The sequence below is a fragment of the Oxyura jamaicensis genome, chromosome 1 (genome assembly GCF_011077185.1).
Source record: "Oxyura jamaicensis isolate SHBP4307 breed ruddy duck chromosome 1, BPBGC_Ojam_1.0, whole genome shotgun sequence".
Lineage (NCBI taxonomy): Eukaryota > Metazoa > Chordata > Aves > Anseriformes > Anatidae > Oxyura > Oxyura jamaicensis.
Genome location: NC_048893.1, coordinates 198,168,918 through 198,192,701, shown reverse-complemented (window position 1 = coordinate 198,192,701; position 23,784 = coordinate 198,168,918). Strand labels below are relative to the sequence as shown.

General features: G+C 37.0%; 1 protein-coding gene across 16 annotated transcripts in view; it reads left to right on the top strand.

Moving 5' to 3' along the window:
* Positions 1-23,784, top strand: part of DLG2 (discs large MAGUK scaffold protein 2) — a 1,027,745-nt gene that overhangs the window by 229,690 nt on the left and 774,271 nt on the right. The gene's annotated exons all lie outside the window — the stretch shown is intronic.

Here is a 23,784-nt window from a genome sequence, read left to right as displayed (position 1 = left end):
ATGCCCACACTGTGCCTGGGAGAATGCTGGGTGACCAGAACCCAAACCAGACCAAGGGGGCATTTAGTAATTGGACAGTATGTATGCCTCCACATGGGTCTGAGCCCCATTTAAATACTTAATAAAGCATAGAATAAAAAAAATATCTAACATTTTGCAGCTCTGGAGTCATTCCCATATTGACATGCACTTTATGTCTGTTCTTTCTTTCTTCACAGGTTTTAGACAATCCTACCTAGTCCTTAAACATGAGAAGTTACTCTGTACCTATGCTACAGAAACTACTTAATTATTTGGTATTAATGATACTCTTTGTGATCCACTAAGTGCTAATTCTCTGTCACCATAAGTCAACCACTAAAGCTCTTGAGTGTACTGCAATAATATCAGTTATCCTGGAGTCCACTCTTTCATGTTTTTCATACTTTTAGCATTTCTGTGTAGCTATTTCCATCAGACCGAAACTGAATAAAGGCTAACCACAAAGCTGAAATGCAAGTCTTAAAGTGTTTCTTATTTCAATATGGATTAAATATTGGGTACAGGCAAGATTATGTCTCTCTGGATCATATTTAATATGAAGATATTTAAAATTTTGCCAGGGTAACAAAAGCCCTAGCATATAGTGTATAAATGATAAAGTTCCATAAAAAAAAATATCTATTTATCAAAAAAAAAAAAAAAGTAAAGCAGAAGAAGGTATAATTATTAGTCTCCTTACAGAAAGAAAAGTCCATTTGATCTGCATTTCTATTGTTCTTTAATAAATACCATTTGGATTACTTTTAGCTTTTAAATGAAGGGATGATCTAAAATGCTGAAAGAAGGTATTGTGCATTATAACAGTAAACATCTCAGCATTATGTCCTAAACATGAAATGTTAATTTCTGTCAAGCTGAAATCCATAAAGGTTTAAGAAGAAAATCCTTGCTGTCTCAGCAGAATGGTTGGAAACATTGCCTGAAGAGCTCTTTGAGTCAGATGTCCTCAAATGGAATGTGAATGTTTCTCCTGCTGCCACCTTTGGTGGTTGTGTGCATATTACCTTGGCTTACTCAAAGTTCCCTTGGGAGTCAGATGGAGTGTCAGTGCTCAAAGTGACAGGCTTCCAGTTTCTGGTGAGAAAACCAGTAATGGAGCCTTTGTCAACCAGCCACTAATGTGCACAGAGAGGATAGTTTGCCTCTGATGTTTTGAATGTTACGAGTGTCAGAGAGCCTGGTTGACTCAGTAATCAGTGGCTGACATGGTATGTATGGGGGAAGGTGTCTTCTTCCTCCTGAAGGACAAGTGTTAGTTGTCCAGTTGCTTTCACGTGGCTGCAGGCTCATCTGGCCAAGTTCCCTGCTTCTTTAAAATGTGGAATTGTTACTAAAATAGATGGGATAGCTTCATTTTACATCAATAAGCAGGTTCCCTCCTACACTGTCTTCATTCTGGTTGCTGGGAAACTTCATTCACCCCATTCATGTCACAAATCTAATGGGACAAAGCACATTTTACTGAGCCAACCTAGAGACATATCGTGTTGGCAGAGGAAAAGGAAAGATTCCTTCTTAAAATGGATACCATAGAATTATAGAGTCACGGAAAAGTTTGGGTTGGAAGGGACCTGAAAGCCCACTCAGTTCAGCCCCCTGCCACGGGCAGGGACAGCTCCCACCAGACCAGGCTGCTCAAAGCCCCATCCAGCCTGGCCTTGAACACTTCCAGGGATGGGGCATCCACAGCTTCTCTGGGCAGCCTGGTTGAGTGCCTCACCACCCTCTGAGTGAAGAATTTCCTCCTGCATTCCATATGACCATGGAATGTCCACATTTCAGAGACTCATCAGCTACTATAAGTAATGTGATGTCCAGTAAATGTTTGATTTTGCAAATCTTTAGGTTAGTTGGGTCCTTGTTTAAGTCAGTGGGTTGTAACCAACAAAAACTCTTATCTTTTAGGTGCAGACTTTCCTATCCAAAATCCTCTGGCACCTACTTAAGCTATCTCATAATGCATGTTATACAATATTATCCACAGCAAACACACTAACAAATAGTATCCATGTTTTTTATTTGGAAGAGGAAGAATAATGGAGAACTGAATAATTAAATACAGAAATTAAGGAAACTGATGTTGGGTAGGACAGACATTTAGATATGAGATTGCTTTTCTTTACATGCTAGAAGTAGGCAGTGAGATTCAGTGTATGTTGAAATCTGGAGGCTGAATAATCAAGAATGGTGAATGAGAATGTTTCTGGGGGTGGCAGTGAGGCAGTGACATTCAGAGGAAACGTTACCATGGCATTCACAGGCTGATGTGAATATATAGGTGATATAGAAGGAAAGCTCTGAAAAATGTGCCAGGATATGGAAAAAAAAAAAGCAAGGGGACACTGAAATCTCTGGTTACCCAAGTGCATTAACAGTTTCCTTTTCCTTCACTGCAGCTTTTGTGTAACCCACTCTTTGACAGCAACTCTCAGTCATGAGCTCCCTCCCATTTGCAATTCATTTTAGTTGTATCTTTGCTAAAATTTCTCAAAATTTTGCCTTTTTTTTTTTTTTTTTTTTTTAAATATATGAAACTGTAATCAATTTTCAATCATTATTATGATGTGTTCACTTCTCTGGGACAGGACACCCAGTGATATCAGATACTGTATTGGCATTAAGCTTTGATTTTATTTGCATCCTTAATATAGTTCTGGATGATGATGATGCAGTGGAACACTGAGTCTTGTGGAATAACAATGATGTTGTGGGATAACATCTTTCCAGGGAGATACTCATTTGGAACCTCTTGCTGAGCCTGCTTCTGTAGCTGCTGAAAATACATGTTGACTTGCTTTGGTTGAATTTGTCTTGTATAAGTTAATGGAAACTTCCCATAACTTTATTGAATATGTGTACCTGTTTGTAGAGCATCTGACACAAAGGGGTATCTTCTGTCACTGGGAATTTTATGTGCTTCAAGAGTACAAATAAGCAGCACTATTGGTTATCATAATAATCATAATGCTTCTATAGTTCTTGGAGAAAAGTAGGTGATATATTTGTCATCCTGGATAATTTTCCCATCTTGATTAAAACATCTATTATTGTCTCAGCTTGGGTACAATTGAGAAGTATTTTGTAACTAAGAATCCCTCATAAATATGTAAAGCAAGTTGGGTTATTCTGAATGTATCTAACACTATAAAAATCATATTTTATTAATGGAAATACTAAAATATAATGTGTTTGTAAATCTGTGTATATGAAAAACATGCAGGCTAAGAAGCCATCAGGAGTGTTATGAGTGGAGAAATTTAGGACTGTCATTTGCTAAGGCCCCAGTTCTATGAAACGATGATATGAAATCTTCTATATGATCACAAACCACAGGTATATCACTAATTCTAATTAAATTATTGAAAGTGCATTAAACTAAACATGTGAACTCGTAAATATGTGCTAGAATGATCCTGGAAAATATTCCAGAGTGTGTCATTCCTGTGCATTGGACTTTTATATTTCAGTGTTAAATATATTTCACCATAAATAGGTCACACTTTTTTATTTATTTATTTATTTATTTATTTATTTATTTATTTATTTATTCAGAATTCATAGAATTTGCACCTCAGGTAATGTCAGTAAGATAGTCATTCCTACCTGAAAGTTGTTATTAGAAGAAATCATTCCCCAGGGTGAGAAAACACTTGAGATTTCATAATCATTAGCCTGATGCATCTTAGTATCTCTAGTTTTGATTAACAACTTTACACAAGGATAGAACATGTGAATATTTGTGTTATTTTTAGTGACTGTAGTGATCTTGGTTAAAACCTGTCCAACAGTGTCATCACTGTTATATATGATTTAGCTGAAAATTCGATATCTATATCTAAAAAAGATCCTTTAAGAGGTTGCATAAGCATTTCAATGAATTGCTAGCCAAAATATATAAAGCTGCTCAATTATATAAAATATTGATATAGGAATAATAATCTCTTTTCATAAGACTGGAAAAAAACACAGTTTTAGCTGATAAATGCTTTTATGTGTTTGGGACCTCTGGGATACAAGCACTCTGTTTACAGGAGTTTCCTATTAGACCCATCAGAGTTGCATTGCAAGGTTAGATTCCATACAGGAAAAAGAGGCAAGAGTAATTGCATGTTAAGTTAAAATGCTCCAATGTAACCCACTAGAAATGAAAAACTATTTTGGATACCTACAGCCATATAGGACCTTTGACCAACTGCTAAGATGTCTCAAACTAATCAGGAAATCTTCCTCATTAAACAAAACCAACACCAACCAACCAACAATAAAAAGATGGAGAGGTCAGAGGGCAAAGAAAATTGCTGTTTCTTCAATGGCATAAAACAGTTCCAGGCTGTTAATTTTGTTTTTATACACTGCAACAGCCTCGGAAAAATTTTGATGTAGGTGTAATGGGAATATCCTCTGCTGATCACCTGGCCTGGGCGGGAGCTTCTTTGAAGAATAAAGTCATTCATTCATGAGGAAGGAAAAGCAGCTTCTGCATAAAATAAGAACAGTTTTCTGCTCTTGCTTTTACGATACTGAATTCCCTTGGCAACTAATAGCCTTTCCCTCCCTGACCCTCAATTTTTTATACATATATAAAATTGCAATGAAAAATATCAGGCAATTTAATTAGTTAATGATTATAAATCTCGTTCAAGATGAAAAGAGCTCTGTAAGTGGCATGTATTATTAATAGATATTAATGTTTCTTCAGAAATTGAAAATTGAAATTGGTGCCTTCACTAGTATGCATAAACAAACTTTTTTCTTAGTTTAATGTGTTTGTTAATTGGCTTTGAAAATTTTTTTACTGTTTTGGTTTACATGCTCTTTAAAAGTTTTATCTTTGTTAACTAGCAGTGAGTAAGTTAATGGCATTATTAAAGTAAAACAGGCAGTCAGAAATATCTAGGGATGAACACCATCACAGTATCTTGTCTAGATTAGGTTGTTTAAATATGAGCTTGGTAATATTTCCAGTAGGACAGTATGGAAAGCAAATAGTAGATATTCAGGCAAAACAGCAGCATGCCTCAATAACTATACCTAATTCAGGAACTTGAGGGGAAACTTTAGAATGTCCCATTTCCCAAAGTGCTTAGAAGTAGATGTCTTCATTGTTTCCATAGCTTAATTAAGGAACTTGTGAATAATGAGCTTTGTGATTGCATCTTCCTTTCCCATTCATCATACCTGAGTTTATGCATTGCAGCTTCTCCTTTGTAATGCACTAAAGTTTGCAAATAGGAAAACTTAGTTTCTGGGAGCTGAGTTCAAAATTCTTTTGGCAACTTCTACCTCATATCCACCTGATCCACCTCCAGGGCACTGGTTTCAAACAGAGCTAGGGCTTCACAAGTACCCAGTGAGAAGTGACATGTTGACCAGCTCCATTTAGAGAATTATTATTACTATTATTGCTATTTTTTTATTTTTTTTGCTTACATTGATACACTTAAACTTGACACATGTGGACATCCTCTATGGCTTCACTCCCATTTCTAGACTTACAGTAGATGAATGCTGTGCACAGACATTTGCAGGACATCAAATGTTAATGGACAACCCGGGCCTTTGTTTTCAGGACATGAACACAGGAATTTCTATAAGCATTTAAAACTGCATGGTCATTGCCAAGAGAAAATTTAAATCCTAGCACATACTGCTCACTAGCAAATCTACGTCGAGTATGTAGGCTGATGGGATAGAAAGAGGGTGCACTATTTATACTTACTGTGTCTGCATGTTATATGGCTTGCTAGCCTTTCAAAGGCTATGTGAAATGGTCTTTCAGTTAGAAAAAAACTCATCTGTCACTGAGGAGCAGTGATAGGACAGCTGGGTGTATGAATGGGAGACAAAGAGGTGAGTATTCATCTCTACTGAAGAAAGTAGATGCCACTGAGCAATATCTGCTTTGAACTGAAGTATATGGCATACAATATCTAAGAGAGCCTCACTGAGGCACTAAGATACAGGGCTACAAAGTTTTTAGCATTCTGTCAGTAACCATCGATACACTATGTCCCAAGCGATAGTCATGAGGGATGTGATCAAAGATGTCTTGTATTCCCTCTTGGAAGACTCAGGGATCTTTCCTTGTTTTTATATATTTATTTATTTATTTCATATATATATATATATATAACTGAAACGCCATTGGGCCTGCTTTTTCTCCTTTGTGTTTGCATAGATTAATTTATGAATATTTTAAGTGGGAGAATTGTGCTTCCACCCATGGGTAGGTTTTACCTAAATTTTGAGTAACTTGATGATGCATTTTAAGATTTATTTCTTCTTCTTCTTTTAGGGCATGAGGTTTTCTTGTGGTCTAACTGCTCTTCTGCTTTGCGACTTTAAACACAAATGACTGTGAGGATTTTATTTTGAACTTGAGACTAAGTTTAAACCTAAGCTTTGCACTTAATAGAGTTATTTGCTAGGAATTCTGTGGAGTCTGTTTAAAAAAAAAAATCACTTTACAGTTGAAGAAAGATACTTTCTAAAGTTAAGATGAAAATGCAAATTCCTGGTCTAGTAGCTTGAAAAAAACCCTACAAATATTGCAACTGAAAATGAGCAGAATGATCAGATTGGTGAACATCGTGACAGCACAGCAATAGGAGGCACCCAAGAAGTGGGCTGTTCAGCTTTGGCATGATCTAAGGCAGAAAAAAAAAGCTGCCAAGCCAGTGCTCTTTAGTGATTCACAAGCTTAATCCAAAATTTTTACATACTACTCTCTCCAGCAGTATCTGACCAGTACAAACTGAGAACTGCATCATGTATGCTCTGAAATGTAACATGCATTATTTTGAACAGGTCTTCAATTTTAAGCAGAAGTTTTAATGGGAGCTATGAACTAGGAAGTGACTATGGCTACATGGCAAAACTTAAGAGTCTGATTTTTTTTTTTATTTTTTTTTTCTCTGTGATTTTGTATGGAGCTTCTTGGATTCCCTGCATTCCCCCTGAAGCAATGTGCACAGGGCAAACAGAATATTTGAGCTGGGCTGTGCTCTGCAGACTGAAAGGGGTGAGCAATAAGAAATGGCATTCTGCTCTCCCACACAAATAACAGTTTCTGAAGGGTGGAAGACAGAAAAGTCCCCAAACAGAGATCTACATTCATGAGGGGAACAAGAGCCACCACTGCCATTCCCACCCTCCCATTTTGCCCTCTTTCAACATGAACTCTAATAGATATGTGCTGCCATTACACTAGTAGCTTTACCCACCTTTAATTGTTTCACATCCCATCTCCTCTGCTCCTATTCTCAGTGACTGAAGTTTGGTATTTTTCCTCTCCTTTACAGACTTACTCCTACCTTCTCTCCTGTGGTGTCTCACCCACCTTTCTTCAGAGAGAGAAAAGATTTTTTGAATTAATGTATTTTAACAAGCAGGAAAAAAAAAAAAAAAAGAAAAAAGAAAAAACACAGATGTGTAGATCATAAGGCTAGACTTCTATTCAGTATTTTACTGTCTTGTGCATTTGCAAGATCTACAGTATCACAAACCTTTTACATTGTCTATGAATACTCACTGGGCTAGTAAACACATGGACTCTGGCTGTTTATTTTTCCCTTTTCCCTTTACTTTTCCCTTTCATGTTTGTTTTCCAGTTAGTCTAGCAAACATGTTTACTAGCAGGAATCCATAAGAAAGCCAACAGTTTTTTTAAAAATTATTAAGTTCCATATTAGGGAGCTGATCACAGGAGTAAAATTTAACTTGTCTTGTAAACAGAAAGTTATTTTCAATCAGAATTAACTATTCCTGAAAGTTGGAATATAAAAGATTCACAACAAACCACTCTTAACTCTTTGCAGGTTAAACTAATATGAGCACATTTTTTTGTTTTTGCATAATTGCTGTAGAGCAAATAATTTGGAGATCCTTGTAAGCCATATTCATATTCAGAAAAATAATCTAATTAATCAAATAAGTTATTTGCTACCAAATTGCAGCCTGTCCATATCAGCTTTGAAATTGCTGTTGTTCTTCTCATAAGTTCACATGAATATGTGCTACTGCTTGGAAGATGGTGTACATGGTTGCAGGCCTTGGTAATGTCAATGGCAGATTTAACAGGACTTGAGCTAGCTCAAAACTTCAAATATAATATTCTTTCCATTAATTTCTAATTCAATTTATAATGTAACACCATGGAGGAGAGACCAATAAGGGAATCATTTAAATGATGTTAGAGTATTTGTCATATCTACCCTACTCTGTGGTTCATTTCTACCCCATTACAAAATGGGGAAAACCTGTTTTTAATGATGGTAATTTTGATGATTTCACTTTGCTTAATCTCTTGTTTAGGCATATTAATATTTGTAGGATTGCGGACATGTGCGCCGTAGCCTACTTGCAATGTGTGTTTAAACAATTGATTACACAGAGATTGTTTTTTTCTGCCTTTCCTTGCTACAAGTTGCCTTGGTTGGTTGGAGACCCCCGAGGAGAATGTTATTTCAGGGGAGGGGGAAACTCAACCAATACTGAATTTTCTTAGTGCCACTTTCTGCCTCTGCTATGGAAAATGTTAGAGCTTAAATGAGCCTAGAAGATATAATATAATGTTAATGTAATAAGAACTATTACATTAAATTTCTGGGTGAAGATTTTCCAACAGTGTTCTGGACAGCTGGGAGGCACAGTCCTGCATATATGTTGCAGTCAAGAATATGCTTGCTCTAGGCTAATTTATCCACCTGGGGAAAAGAAGTTAACCTGGAGAATGTACAGGGGAATGTGAGACTGAGAATATTCTCTCCTTCAAAGGAGAGAATAGGGTGCCCCCGTCTGTCTGCAGTCAGTTGTGTATGGGGCCAAGGACAGTGGGGTGTGTTGGAACCTAGTCCCCAACCCTGTTAGCTTCTGTGACATGAAGGAGAATCAAGTGGGACAGCTAGGTGCAAGGACCATGGAGTGCGATGGGTGCAGATGTGCCACTTTCCCAGGGACTTGTTGCTGTAGGTCATGTCACCTTGTCTTGGAACAGCAAAAGAAGAAATGGTGTCTCAAAATGTCCTTTCTGGTAAAGTGAGAAGAAAACATCAGTCCTAGCAAACAGAAGCATAAGCAAATCATTAGTTTTCCTTGCCTCTAGGAATATTTAGCCAAAGAAAGATAAACAAAGGAGGCTACAGTAAGGGTCGGAGAAAAACCAAGCCACCATAGTATTTTTATCTTGTTGCAATGATTTGACACTGACCCACAGAAACTGATTTCTTTATTTCCTCCCCATTCGAGGAAAGCTTTGCTGGATTAATTTTGTCAGAACGCAGACTTTCATAACAGATAAAATCACCATTTGGATTTCCTTTCCCAGGCAGTTTAAGAACCACCATGGTTATCTAGCTGTGGACTGGTGGATATTGCTTCCAAAAAGTGTGTTGCATTGGTTACTTGGGTCAAACCTGTTCTTTTTATTGCTTGTGACTCCAAAATATACATTAGTACATATCTAGCTTAAACCTTGAGAGACGTCAGATGATCCTGTAAGCTGATGCTTCTGTGTGTGCTTAAATCATAGCCCTAATCATTGGAATTGCTGTCATATTAGCTTATGAAATTGAACTGATTTATTCCGTGAATAGTCTTTACATTGCTATTTGATTTTGATGTCTCTTCCTAGCTTGATAATTTGATATATATATTTTTAAATTATTACTTTATATTTCTTATTTACTCATTGATTTATGCAACATCTATTGCAGCTACAGCTGGGAGCTATCATTAGGTATATGGCTTTTTCTTGGAACAATTAAGCAGGGCTTCCGGGAACCATTGGTATTCCATCCACAGGAGATAGCTTATGAAAATGTCTCTAGGCAGATCAGTTCTGCCACTTGAAAAGATGACATAAAGGCACCTTTTAACTTCCCTTCCCTCTTATACCAGGCACAATCTCAGTAAGCCTGAGAAAAGGAGTCTGAAAGCAGTGGACCTATCTGAAAAGTACATTGAAGCAACACATTTGCAGACAATGGATGTTTGCACCTACCACCAGGATCTGTGATTTTACTGGTAACCAGCTTCCAGGCAATACCTTTGTGTGAAGTCAGAAATGAAAATTTAGAGCTTACGTGACCTGAGAAAATTATTTGTTTCCTTGCATTTATCCCTGTTGTGTTGTCTAAGCATTGCAAGACAGTGGGACATTATATTGCACACTTCCTGAAATACCGAAATACTTGCCGTGAGCAATACCAAGTAGATTACATTGCAAAGATCTCATCTGAAATCTACAGAAACACATTTTAGCTGGCATGAGCAAGAATAATACTGTTAAACAGCGCTGAAAAACTGTGGTGCCTGCATTACTTTTAGACAATATACAGATTATTTTAAAAACCTCCCAGTTCCAGAAAAGGAGATTACAGGAAAGATTATTCAGCTTTAAGATGAATGATGAGGTTTTTCTCCTTTTGACATGCAATAAAAAGTAGATATGAAAAAAACATTAAGTCAACTAGCACTGGAAAGATACACGCTGAATTAGTATAGGTGCCACACAGTAGGATCATTGGGATGTTGTTTTACTAATGGGAATTGAACATTTCTGGCTTCCAAGAGATAAGAGAAAGCTGCAGCTGTTGGAGAGGACAAGTTTGAATTTCCTTTTTGAAAATTACTGTTTTCACCTAGCAGGCATTGGGTTCCCAAATTGATGTGGTGGCTATTTCAGCCTGTTTTTGATTCATGAACAGTCTTTTTTGTCTTGCCTTTTGAAGACAGAATGATAGGCTGAAAAAGATCCCAAATGACTACCCTTACATATGATCTCTGGTCAATGCTTGGGTTTTAATTTAGTGTTTAACATCCCTTTAGCCAAGCCCAATGCAGACGTGCCCATTTATGTTCCCGCCTGTCAAAACTATGTTCCTCATGGCTATCAACTCTTTGTTAGTGAGTTACTAAGTTCTTTGCTCTGGCAGTTCATCATGGGGTTGGTTATCAGGTTTAAGGCTATTCCAGACAAAGATTCATTTCTTTTCTGGTCTATTATTTTCACCTTCTTTATCTATAAATCTTGGCTATTTCCTCTCAAGGTTAGGCTATTTCAGGCTACAGACTGAATATCATGAGGTGACTCAGCTTTTGCATTACCAGTGGAAAGGAGTTCTTTAAATCCACCATCCATTTTTGTAGTTATCTGGGAGGAAAGCAAGGGTATGAATCACATTTCCAGGGAAAGTGTGTAGAGATGGAATTCAGTTTTGATTAAACTTCCCTGCACGTTTAAGGAGCCTTGTTCCTTTGGAGTCATACACCAAAGCAGTAGCTTTATAAGCAATGTAGATTGGTTTAGTTTCTATGGGAGTATTTAGTTTACTGCACTTATGTTGTATTAAGTTAAAATAGTATTGGATTACAGTTTTATGGAGTTACTGATGCAGTTGTTTTAGACCTGTTCTGTACCAATAGACATAGCAGTACTTTCTAATGTAGTTCCCTCAGTTACATTGAGACTAATTCTAGTGCTCAGCTTGGGCAGGCACTCTTTCAGCAAAATTTAGGCACCTGTCTGAGAGCAGAGGGAACAGTAAGTCTGCCTTGCCATAACTAAATTTCTGACAAGACCAGGAAGTGAGGCAGACCTGTCAGGACATCCAGAGGACAACTAACCTTGCTCAGGCACTTCTCACCCTCTAAAAACAGAAAGAACTCAAGAGAGTCAAAAATTGTCCAAAGACATACAGTCTGCTTACATTAGGTCTCTGTCTTTTCCCTTGTGAGTAATGGGGTACCACCAGGAAAAGTCTACCCACATAACATCTAGCCATATAGTTCTCCTCTGAAAATGAAGTGTGTGATCTAAGCGGTCCTGAGTGAGAGACTCAAACACAAGGTGCTCAGGTGAAAAAAGGACATCATTTTTGTTGCTGCACCACTACCATGATGCTGTTGTTGGTCTTGACTTCAACTACATTTTATGCCTCTTAGAGATAATTAGGCAAAGTTCAATGGAGGATTTAGTCAAGGCTTACATGTCTGTCTATGTGTGCAAAAGTGAGTTGCAACAGGCTTTTAGGCTAGGCATAGTTACCACCTTATAAAAATACATGCTTTGAGTGTGTGTGAATTCAAAGATGGAGACAACGTTGATGCTAAATCAGGATATACTAATGAGTTTAGGCATCTAAATGCTTTAGTAGTCCTCAAGGACTTTGAGAACTAGCACACTCGGTGGCTATTTGAGGCTTTAGATGTGTTTTAGGTATCAGGCTATATCCAAGACTATTTGGATTTGGTAGGTTTGATTTAAACTTGCTTTCACTGTGTTTGTTTTGGTATCATTTGATAATCCTACAATGTCTAAAAGACTTAATCATACTCGTGAGCTAATAATATGTAAGACCCTGAGATCTTGTAGGTTAAACATCTTGCTCTTTATCACACTAGTGTGTGCTTAAAGCAAAGCAGGGAGTTAAAAAAAAAAATCATGAGCTGCAGGCTTTTGCCCAAACAAGTGAACTCCTCCCATGCAAGCGGCAGCAAGCAATTTTTTCTGCACTAAGATTTTTCATATGCAATTTCACTTTTGCTTGTAATTAAAGAATCTTCTTTTAGTAGTTCTTTCTGTGTCCTATTTCTGCAGCTGGACCTTCTGACATGTTACCTACATAGGGCTGAATTCTGTTTCAGGCATAAAGCTGTCAGAAGCTTCTTCAGAAAATTTGGCTAGAGGGCATAAATTCCCTTCCCCTCTCATGCCCTTCACCTTGAACTTGTTTTGTGTGGAGATTGTGCAGTAGCTGAAAAGAAATAGAGTAAAATGAGGAGGAGTAAGGCAGCAAAAGATGTTTCTAATGGGCAAGATGAAGACATTGAAGACTGCTCAGGCTGCTACATAGCTAACTTTGAGGTCCAGGGCTCAGAGGAACATATGACCATATACCAAGAAAATATTGACACAAGAATTTTGAGTTTATTTGAACAGAGATGTGAAGAAGATGTTACGTTATATGCCAGTGAAAAGTCCAGAGAAATATTAGTAAATGGTATCTTATTGATTTGGTATCTTACTACGACTCTAACTAAAATATCAAGCTAAAAGCCTGATCAGGTAGTTTTTTTGTTTTTGGTTTTGGTTTTGGTTTTGTTTTTTGTTTGTTTGTTTGTTTGTTTGTTTGTTTTGTTTTGTTTTGTTTTGTTCTGTTTTGTTTGGTTTTTCCCATGTATGTGTTTGCTTTTTTCCTAGAAATATCGGGTGCCAGACATGAGGCTTCCTCATTATATGCTGGGAGTATTGTGAGAAAGATCATATCCCATTCCTAAAATCAAGCAATTTTTGTAATAAAAAAAGGAAGACACAAATAAATGCATTTATATAGGGAACAATACTTTGGGAAATGATGTAGTTGGTAGAGCACAAATATTCAATGAACATAGAGATGCTAAGATTACAGAAGTCAAATATTTCAGATCAGTCTCTAAAAATGACTTTAAAACATTAACTTATATTATTTATATTTGGCATCCAAAGCCTTCAGTCAGAAGCCTCACGTAGCATGTCTTTACTGAAAGGTAAATGTCACACACGTGTGTATGCAGTGCAGTTGCTGGACAGCAAGGATTGGGGGTTGTAGGAAGAAGATATTAGAGGATAGATTTAGACTAGATATTAGGAGGGAATTCTTCACTGTATGGAAGTGAGGCACTGGAACAGGGTGCCAAGAAAAGTTGTGGATGCTCCATCCTTGGATGTGTTCAAGGCCAGTCTGGATGGGGCCTTGGCCAACCTGGTCTAGTGGGTGGCATCCCTGCCTATGGCAGGGGGGTTGGAGTTACATGATCTTTAAGGTCCCTTCCAACTCAAGCCGTTCTATGATTCTATGATCCTGAGAATGCTTACTGGGAGCAATACAATAAATACCAGTTCACAGATGGTACTGAGGGCTAGAGCTCTTTACCACACCTGGTAAGCTGAAAGAGAGATCCTGAGAGCTCTGGCCCCCAGTGCAATCTCTGACTTCTGCCAGCTTCACTTCTAGTATAGAGAAATAACATTCTAATTTACACTGTTTGCTATGCAATAATGAAATAATGAATAAATGGATCATCCTTGTAGTAGCAGTAGCCAGGAAATGAAAAGTAAATCGTGATCTGTTTTGGTCTCAAATGTTTCTTGGTTCTAATAATATAAAAAAAGGTTTTACCTATTTGAGCAGTTTAATGTAATATAAAAGCATAGGATGCTTTATGCATAAACTTCAATTTTCATTCGGATTTTAAAAATTAACATTGAATTTGTTCTCATTATCTAAAAATAAAAATAAAATCCAGAGATGATGTTAGATAAGATCAATGATAATAGGAATATGTTGCCATAGGCACATCTCTTCAGTATGACATAAGAACACTGCTGCACAAAGAAACCCACTAAAGTTTTATTTCACAATGCCCTGAAATTATGCATTTGTGAAAAATTAATTATAGTTCTTTCACTGAAGCGGTGGTCCTGTGATGTTGATTCTAAAATATTCAACATGCTATTTCAGTGCAGAGGGCTGTCAAATGGCAGAGCAAACAAATGTATCAAGAAGTATCAAGAAATATTTGAAAATTTTAATTATAGCAAGTGGCAAACATTTCTGAGCTTAGCTTGAGCATAGCTTAATTTTGAGTTTTACAGTTTCATTTATAGCTTCAGAATTTCTGCATCTCTTACAAAAATCTTTATTGCAAATTGGCATGAAATTCCATTATTTATAGAAAACATAGGCGGAGAAGCAGAGAACAATGCAAAGCAAAAGTATGAAACAACAGCTTTCTGGTACAGACAGTAAGAACTGGGGAGTTGCAAGCTTTTCCAGATTGTTCCAGTCTTGCGTGTTTGTTTGTTTGTTTTGGTTTGGATTAGCAGGGGGATACAGCTGGATTTGGGCTAGAAGGCCTGGGCTATCATCTAGCCTGACTTCCTGGCCAGAACTCTGCAGAGATCAGCAAGCAACAATCATCTGCCCATTTACTGCATTTTGTGGTTTGGCCTGTTTTTTCAGTAGCATTGTGTAGGCCAGCAGCATCCCTTAATAGCAGATTTCCAAAATTGTGCTTAGAGAGATACATTTTTATCATTAAAAAATGGTAAATGTATGCATTCACATAAACATATTCCTTGTCAAAAATTAAATTTAATGCTCATTACCTTATTACATCACAGGTTTTGTGAAGGACCAAGAGTCATCAAAAGTGGGGAGATGAACTACATTCCTGTGTTGGTTTGGTGGAGGATGGAAAAAAGCCCTTCCTATGGTGTATGTTTATTTTATTTATTTATTTCACTTATTTCTTTCTCCTCAGACTCAGATTAAAAGAAATAAAAATCCACAGCTGTATTGCATCTCTCCAGCTCACAAGAGACTAACTCAAATGCCTTCTTCTATTTTCTAGACATGAGTCACTTCTCACAACAGATCCTCCTATCCTCCTCTCTTATGATCAGAGAAAAATCCTTTCATAGTCCAGCTTGACTTGTCTTTCTGAGTCACTAACAAATGACTCTTGGTGACCTTTCCTCGATTCTGATGGATAAACACAAACTGAAGTACCTCCTGCCCACCTGTGCTTCAAATGTATGTCCATTAGAGACCTAGACAATATATCTATCACTGAAATCAGGACCAAACTTCCTGAAATTCTGAGCAATCTCCACTGGTTTATATACTTTCCATGATTTTTGTAATGTTTATGGAAGTACACTTCCCGTAGGAACCAAATTAGGAAACCATGCTTGGGTTGAAGGTACCCAAGAACTATAAGGGCTGATTTCTTATAACTGAGTTTTACATGCAAACTCAATAGCACAGCATGTCCAATGACATTCTTTTTATATGTTCAAGAACATGAATAAAATTAATTGAAATTAACAAGGTGGTATTTAGTGTTGGCTTCAGTAGAGGTAATTTTTCACTCACCGTATATCATACTTTATTTTATTTAGTCTTTGGCCCAGATTCTCATATTTTATAGGACTGTCGATCTTTATGACCCTACTGGAATGAAAAAGGTTGCTCGTAGTATGACTGACAGTAGATTCTAGCTACTGACAGTAGACTCTAGCTTTGTTTTTCTGAGAGATTTGATGCTTATTATTATTATTTTTTTTTTGTTAATATGTGAAATGGGGTATGCTTTGGGTCAAGGGGAGTGCTATTTGTAAAACTATTTAACTGAAGGTTTAGGGGAACAAAATTTTTTCCTCTTAGATAAATGTGGCTCTTGTCAATTGATATTCTGCTGTCAGCATGTGTCTCATTCAGTCTTGTCCTCCATGCAAAAGAGATATTGACCCCGTGTACTACATTTAGAGAATAATTTTGCAAATAGATACAATAACAAAATGTTTGTAGACAGCCTCATAGCCAGAAAGATTGCCCGAGCCTCTAGCTTTTATAAATGGTTACAGAGAAACAGTGCAAAAGTCAGTTAGCTTGTGAAATATCATCAGATTATAGCAGTAATTTGCATTTTATAAGATATTTCAACAGGAGACATTCTCTGAATTTATCTGATCTTCACTTCATGTGACACAAGGGAATATTAAAGTGAGGAAAGGACATCTCTGGAAGAAATGTGTAAGGCCTGGTATTTTAGAAGTACACCTCTAACTGCTTGGAAATAGAAAATTAAATAGTATCAGTGCAAAAAAAAAATCTTTAACTGTTTGGAAATAATATTATTGCTTAGATAATATCAGTGTAAAAGTTTCTCTTCAGGCATGCAACGTATTGAAAATGTTTTTTTGCGTTGAGATAAAATTTTCCATGATATAAAAAGTTGAATCATTTTGACTTATTAGACTCATTTTGATAGTGAAATACATTAGTTCTGTGTCATATGTTTGCTTTACAATATTAAACTAGTATTACATATTAATATTCTACATAATATTGTTTATATAGTCTTTTTTTTTTTTTCCAAAATCTCCATCTTCCAAGTCATTGCAGTCTGGTGTCTGGAAAACAATGATCATACCTTGTCCATGGCATCCAAAGTAATGCATTTCCTTGAACCTAGAATAACAATAGTGGCAATAGTGGGTCAATCAGTATCTGTTGTCACTGGACATTGTAAATATATATATATGAGTATATGTATATATATAAGTAATGTATATATATATATATATATAAGTTATAAAGCCTTTTTCATGCGTCCAGCAGTTGGAAACTAACTGCTGAGACAAGTCTTCTCAGCATCTGTTTGCAGAAACAGCAGCATAGATGTACAAAAGCAACAGTGGATTCAAACCCATAGTCTGATTAACTGGGCATGATTTAGCAGATGTAGATACTTGCTGCTGAGGAATAATTTTGTTTTAGGAATCTTGCTTGATCTCACAGGAAAAGAAGATATCATTCACCTTATTTTAGCAATTTAGAAATAATATTGCAATTGGTGTGTAGGAGGGATAGGGGGATGTAGCAGAGAGGGGGGAAGGAAGAATGAGCTCTTATTATGCTTGTATGTAGAAATTAACCCCGTATTGGTTCCAAAAGGTTGATTGCTATTCTGTATTTAGATGTATGTATATATGTGCATATGTGTGTGTGTGTACATATATACCAGTAAAATTCCCCAATTTTCAGTTTTAAAGCTCATTCTGCATGCTTAGTGGAGATGAGTAAAATTGCATCACACCTGCTGTAAGACACCAGCAACAGCAGATTGGCATCAGTTTATAAGTAACAGAAGGCAATGGAGAATGAAATCTTTTTCTCATGGCAATAGTGGTCCTGGACACAAGACTTCAACAGGACAGTGCAATTAACAGCCATCAGTGGTGGTGGTAGAGTAATGAACAGAAGGGACACAGGTGAAAGTGCTGTTTTTGAGAAAGACAAACACCTTCAGAATTTTCTTTAGTTAATTTGTGTTTAAAGAATTAAACAGGTCTGTAGGGATTACTGGAAGGGAAATACAGCTGAAAATATTTTGCCTTGACAGGTGAAAGAGGAGCTGAGGTAAGAAATGAAATCATTGGTAAAAATCTACAGGAAAAATCTCAGTCAGTCATGGGAGCTGTTTTTGCTGATGCCATTGTTCCTACCAGGATAATTTTGTCTTAGTCTGAGTATTATTTCCAGAGGAAAAAGTATCTAGGTTGGCAAGGTGTCTTCAAATGTTGGAGACACAGCTCCCAGATGAGATACATATATAGCATGCATCACTGGCTTTCACAGAGGTAGGTTGCTGACAGGCATTTTTGTAATATTAGGTCTACAGTTATACATAGGTAATATGGATATCCGATTTAAACATACTTGGATTCTGTAGACTAATTTGCAAACTGTGTTGTATTTCCGCCTGCAGAAGCACATTATTTTGATTTATTAGCCTGTATCTCAAAGTGGGTTCTCTCCAAGAGGAATTTTGTCCTCCTTAATTTTTGTAATATATATATTTTAATACTATTTTATCTTCCAAAGAAAGATAGATAGTTTTATTGGTTAGATTATTAGAGTTGCCTATCTATTTTTAATTTAGCCCAATAATATGCTTTTAACTCATAAGGGTTCTGGAAATATCTTGAACCTTGATTTGAAATGATTAAAATTTAGAAAATGTTACAAAAGCCTTCTAAATAGATTCACTAATTAATTATACTTTGTGTTAAAATGTTATGCAGATTTGAAATAACTTTTTAAGAACTGGTTAAATTTAAACACATTTTCAAAATAAGATATTTATGTCATTGATCAGATTTCTAGGTGAGGTTTATTAACATATTAAGCTAATAACTGCTATCAGTTGAATGAAGAGGAATAGTTAGAGCAAGGCTGATGAAAATTCATCATTGTACTCTCTAGGTATTGTAAAATCTATCACTTTCCTTGTGTAATGAAAATACTGGCTATGCCAATAAAACCCAAACCTGTGTTTTCATGAAAACATAGGTTACTTCCACTGTTACTAAATTTTATATAATATTTCTCAATCTAACAATAGGTTGCCTTTTAATATTTTCCTCTGCCAAAATCACAGTACAGAAAAGAAAATCCTAGGTGTTTTGACACATACAGGTCTGTATCAAGTACAATACAAAATCAAGTTGTTCTTATACAAATTTACAATAAGAGCTTTATTTATTTATTTATTTTCATACAAAAATGCTACAATGATTTCCTAGATGAAAATTGTTGGAGGTTTATTTTTAAGTACTGTAATAAATGCTGTTGAACTTTGGAGGTTCATTCCTCTTTCATTCATGCTGTTACCATGGAAATATGGATTTTATGCTTAAATGAATTAGCTTAGTTCATAAATTATAGTTAATAAATTATAAAAGTAAAACATTAATTCATAATTGGGGAGCGATGGTAAACTATGAAAAGATAGACATTTTCCCTAAGTTTCATTTTCTCCAAGTTTTCTAAACAATCATGATAAATGATGTTTATTTATTTTTATGGAAAAAAAAAAAAAGTGTAGGCTTCTGGGCTTTTCACCTAGTCTTTAGCTCTTCAAGCATGTGCCTTTCAATGTAGGTGATCATAGAGTCAGGTCTTCTCAATCAGCTAGTAGGATGAGGTATTAAATAAACCTGGTCCAGACGTTACAGGTACAGTAGAGGAAAAATCATATAATCATAGAATATCCTGAGGTGGAAGGGACCTTCTGGGATCATTGAGTCCAACCCCCGTCTCCACACAGGACCACCCCAAAATCAGACCCTATGTCTGAGAGCGTTGTCCAGCAGGCTCGGTGCCATGACACTGCCATGGGGAACCTGTCCCAGTGCCTGACCACCCTCTGGGTGCAGAACCTTTCCTTCACAACCAGCCTGACCCTCTCCTGTCCCAGCTCCATGCTGTTCCCTTGGGTCCTGTCGCTGTTCCCAGAGAGCAGAGCTCAGCACCTGCCCCTTGGCCTTTGAGTAACCCAAGATGTTTTGTGAAGCTCAGTCCAATTCCTTCTTTCTGGACCTCTGTTTTTTCTTGCAGTATTCAGTTTTAGGGTCATTGGAAGCAGTGACCTTTCCTGAGAAATTCAGAGAGAAGGCTCACCAGACTGGGCCATTCTTTGCTTAATTTTATTTATTATTTGGCCATATACTTTCTTCAAATTTGCTTATTATAAATGGTTTTATGGATTGTTTTGAAATAGTAACCACAAAGGCTTGGTTCATAAAATATGTATACATTTAATATTGAGAAGGAATCGTTTCTGAGTAAATTATATGTTTTTCTCATATGTCCCATCAAAACCTTCCTGTATGCAACCACAAAGGACAGAAAGCAGAAAGCTGGGACATTATGGAGAAAAGTATTAAATGCTCAAGAATGAGACAATTGTATTAACAAGCTTGTGCAGGAAAAAGGAAATAGAATGTTTTCAAGAAAACTGTGGCTTCAGTTAAATCAGCCCAGGGGAAAGTCTTTGCTGTTTACTGGCCTGGAAGTGAGGAAGAACATTTGACTCAGCAACTTTTCCATCAGAATGCCAGGGTGACAGAGAGATGTTTACAATACTGACGATGAAAGTTTGCAAATAATCTATTCAGACTTTTTTGTTTCTCTTTCTGTAGATTTTAGGATTTGCTGAGCTCAAACTGCTGATTTAGTTCTGTTTAGTTGTTACATTTTACTAAACATTACTGTTGCATTTATAAGGGAAAGCCTAAGCAAACCTTCTTGCCAATTGTGGCTTTTGGTCCACATTCTCCATTCTGCATTTGTTTCCGGGTGCCTCATAGACTTAATCCACTCTTTGGGAGTCAGATATGTTTTTCCATTTAGAAACCAAAGATCCTACAGCACCCTAGACCTGCAATATGCAATAATGCTTTCTTCACTATCACACCCTCAGACATGGAGATTTTCAGTGTCATGAACTTCTGTAGCTGTGGAAAACCACATTTTCATGACAATTTAAAAACTCAGAAATGGTGAAAGGAGTACAATCCTTCCAGTTTAAAACTCATGTGTTAGAAATCAGATGTGTTTAGCCAAAGCTAAGGACTGGAGTGCTGTATGGGTGGTATCATTGCAGTGTGCAAAGGCAGGGTGTGATGGAGCATGACTGTAGCCATAGTGCCATGACTGCACAAGCCAGTACCTCCAGCAACACTGCAAAAAGATATAGAATTGCACCAATGGCTGATGAAAGTCAGTGACTTAGAGGACAGGACTGTCATTTCTCCCTCTTCCTCTGTCCATTCGGAGAACAACACACTGTGTTCTTCAGTCCTTACCACCTCTCTTTTCTGGGTTTTCTGCTTTCCTTTTATTTCCCTGATGTGATCGTCAGAGGGTGATCATACAGTCTGTCTTTATTCAGCAAGATCTTTAAAAACAATTTATAACATTTACCCACAAATATGCTACTGAAGTGAAGTGAGGCACTTTGCACTATGGTGGAGCAAACACTGGAGAGGGCTGCTTTCTTCACTGAATTTTTAGTCTGTTGGTTTTATTGTTCCTCTTCTTTAAAATATTGCCACTTCCATGGGAAAAAAATTGAAAATGGTCTAGGCTGCAGATGATGAAAATATTACATGGTTTCATTGTTTACCTATGAGGTTTTCCATGTACTTCCTGCTTTGTTCTGCTTTGGACAGTGGGGGGGTCCTTGGCCACAGCTTCGAGATGCAACAACAATAGGTCATTTCTACTGCTGCTGCTGTTGCTACTACTACTACTACTAGCTCCTATTACTGTTCTTCTGGGCAGTGATAGAGATGCTTCACTCTGCTGTAGTTGTCAGAGGAGCCAGTGGGGTGACTGCAGCAGAAGGCCTGTCCCTACCTCACTCCTCAGAAGCAGCTTGCCCTCAGGGCCTCCTGAGATTGCTCCTGAGCACGGTCCCTCTGCTCGCTTTGAACCCCCACAGGCAACCAGGATTTCCTTGCAAATGCTTCCTTTCACCCTCCTTTGGCACAGGAGGATAAAGTACGCTGAAACTTCACAGTTCAAGATAAAAGCTTCAGTGTTTTCCGTCATCTAAGAATATTCAGGTCACGAGTTGTGTGTCTTTTAAAGAGGGTCTGTAATGTGGCTTTTTTGGACTACTGTCTCTCTACTGTTTTCAGGCCTAACCTAGATTTTTTTTTTTTTTTTAATGGAGTAACCTCTTTCATCCATGATGTTCTTCCCTATGGTCTCCCTTTTAAAGAGGCCCTGAGCACTCAAAAACTCTGCTATTTTTGGCACATCTGGCAGACTCAGGCAAGGCTTTTTCCTCGCTCATTGTCACCTGTATAACAAGGACAGCAAATATCTCCAATATTTGATGCTTTTGAGTAGCTATTAGTCATAATCAAAAGTAGTATGTTCATTTATGAGAACGCTGCCTTTAAAAATTAGATAGCTGCAATAAGAAATGTTTTGGCAGAGGTGAAGAAACCCTGCAGGGATCTGCTTGTGCAGATTACCTGAAGTAGCCCCTGCTAAATGTGTTAAGTTGGTCTGCTATCAAAGTACTACCTTGCTGGCTTGTACAGAGGTTTCAATTTTCCATCAAATTCTCAAATGTCCCACAGTTATTATAGGAGGCATAGCTGGGAGTCTTCCCTTTTCACCGGTACAGTGTTATAATGGTCAGGGTCTGTAATTTCCTAGATAACTTTTCCTCACAGACACTCAGGAGTCATGGGATTTCCTGAGTGAAGACTTCAGGACTGCATTACTTCTTGTTTTCCTAAATATATCTGATGTCTTTTATACAGGTTATCACTTGGGGATCATATAGTTACACATCTCTGCTTTCTTTTTGTAAGATCCCTATTTTCCTCATATTGGGTTTGTTTGCTTAAATACAAAAATATTAACTTTTTAGTATCATGAAGTAGAAAGTTATTTCAGATACTCTGCTGACTGAAACCTTGTGTAATTCCTTTGGCAGAAAAGAGACCTGAATTTGATGTTCGTATGCAGCTACATGCTTGCCTGAGCCTTGCCTCACTGTTCAGGACTGTGCATCTATTCATCTTTGCTTTTTGAATTTCATTTCTCCAGTGGATCACAATTCCCCAAGATATGTGATATTTTTTCGATGACTTAGATGCTAAATTTTAATTGTTAATGTACTGTACTGCAAAATAAACTATGATCTCTTTCCCTTTCTCTTCACTTGAAGACTGTCAGAAAAAAAAAAAGAAAAAAGAAAAAAAAAAAGCATCAATTAATTCTCCTATGTTTTTGCTGAGCAATGGGTTACTATGTTTTAGCTTATTGGATAAATATTGCTGCAGCCAGAGTCTGGATTATCATAACTTTGGGATATCCTGGTTTTATGAACTACAGCATCTAGACCCTGGTTTAATTACAAATAGGAGTTGCAGAATTAAATTTAAGAAGAGGGTTCATCTTTTTTGTTCTGGAAGTCATTGCTTGTGTCAGAGATGGTTGTGATTACTAATTACTTAATTTGTATGACAGATGGAGCTGGGGATCAAATTAAGTAGCTGTCTTAGGACACATTATAGAGCAGTATCTAGCTTTAAACACGACTGCCTTTTTCATTACTAAAAAAAGGCACAAACAATGACAGCCTAAAAATAGCTGTTCACTTGGAGTTGACGACAGTTTCTGAGAGCTCGTCTTTAGGAAGATGTTGGAAAAAACCCTGCCGTCTCTCCCCTCCCCCTGGTTTTCTTCTTTAAATGCATGCCCTTCTCTTTAAGCTTCTTCACCTCATTGCCCACAGAAAGATACCCACTGACTTTAGTATTTCTGCAGGTTTCTGAGGGTTTATGTAAAGCATTATTTAAAGAAATCCTAAAAGTCACTGCAGATATTT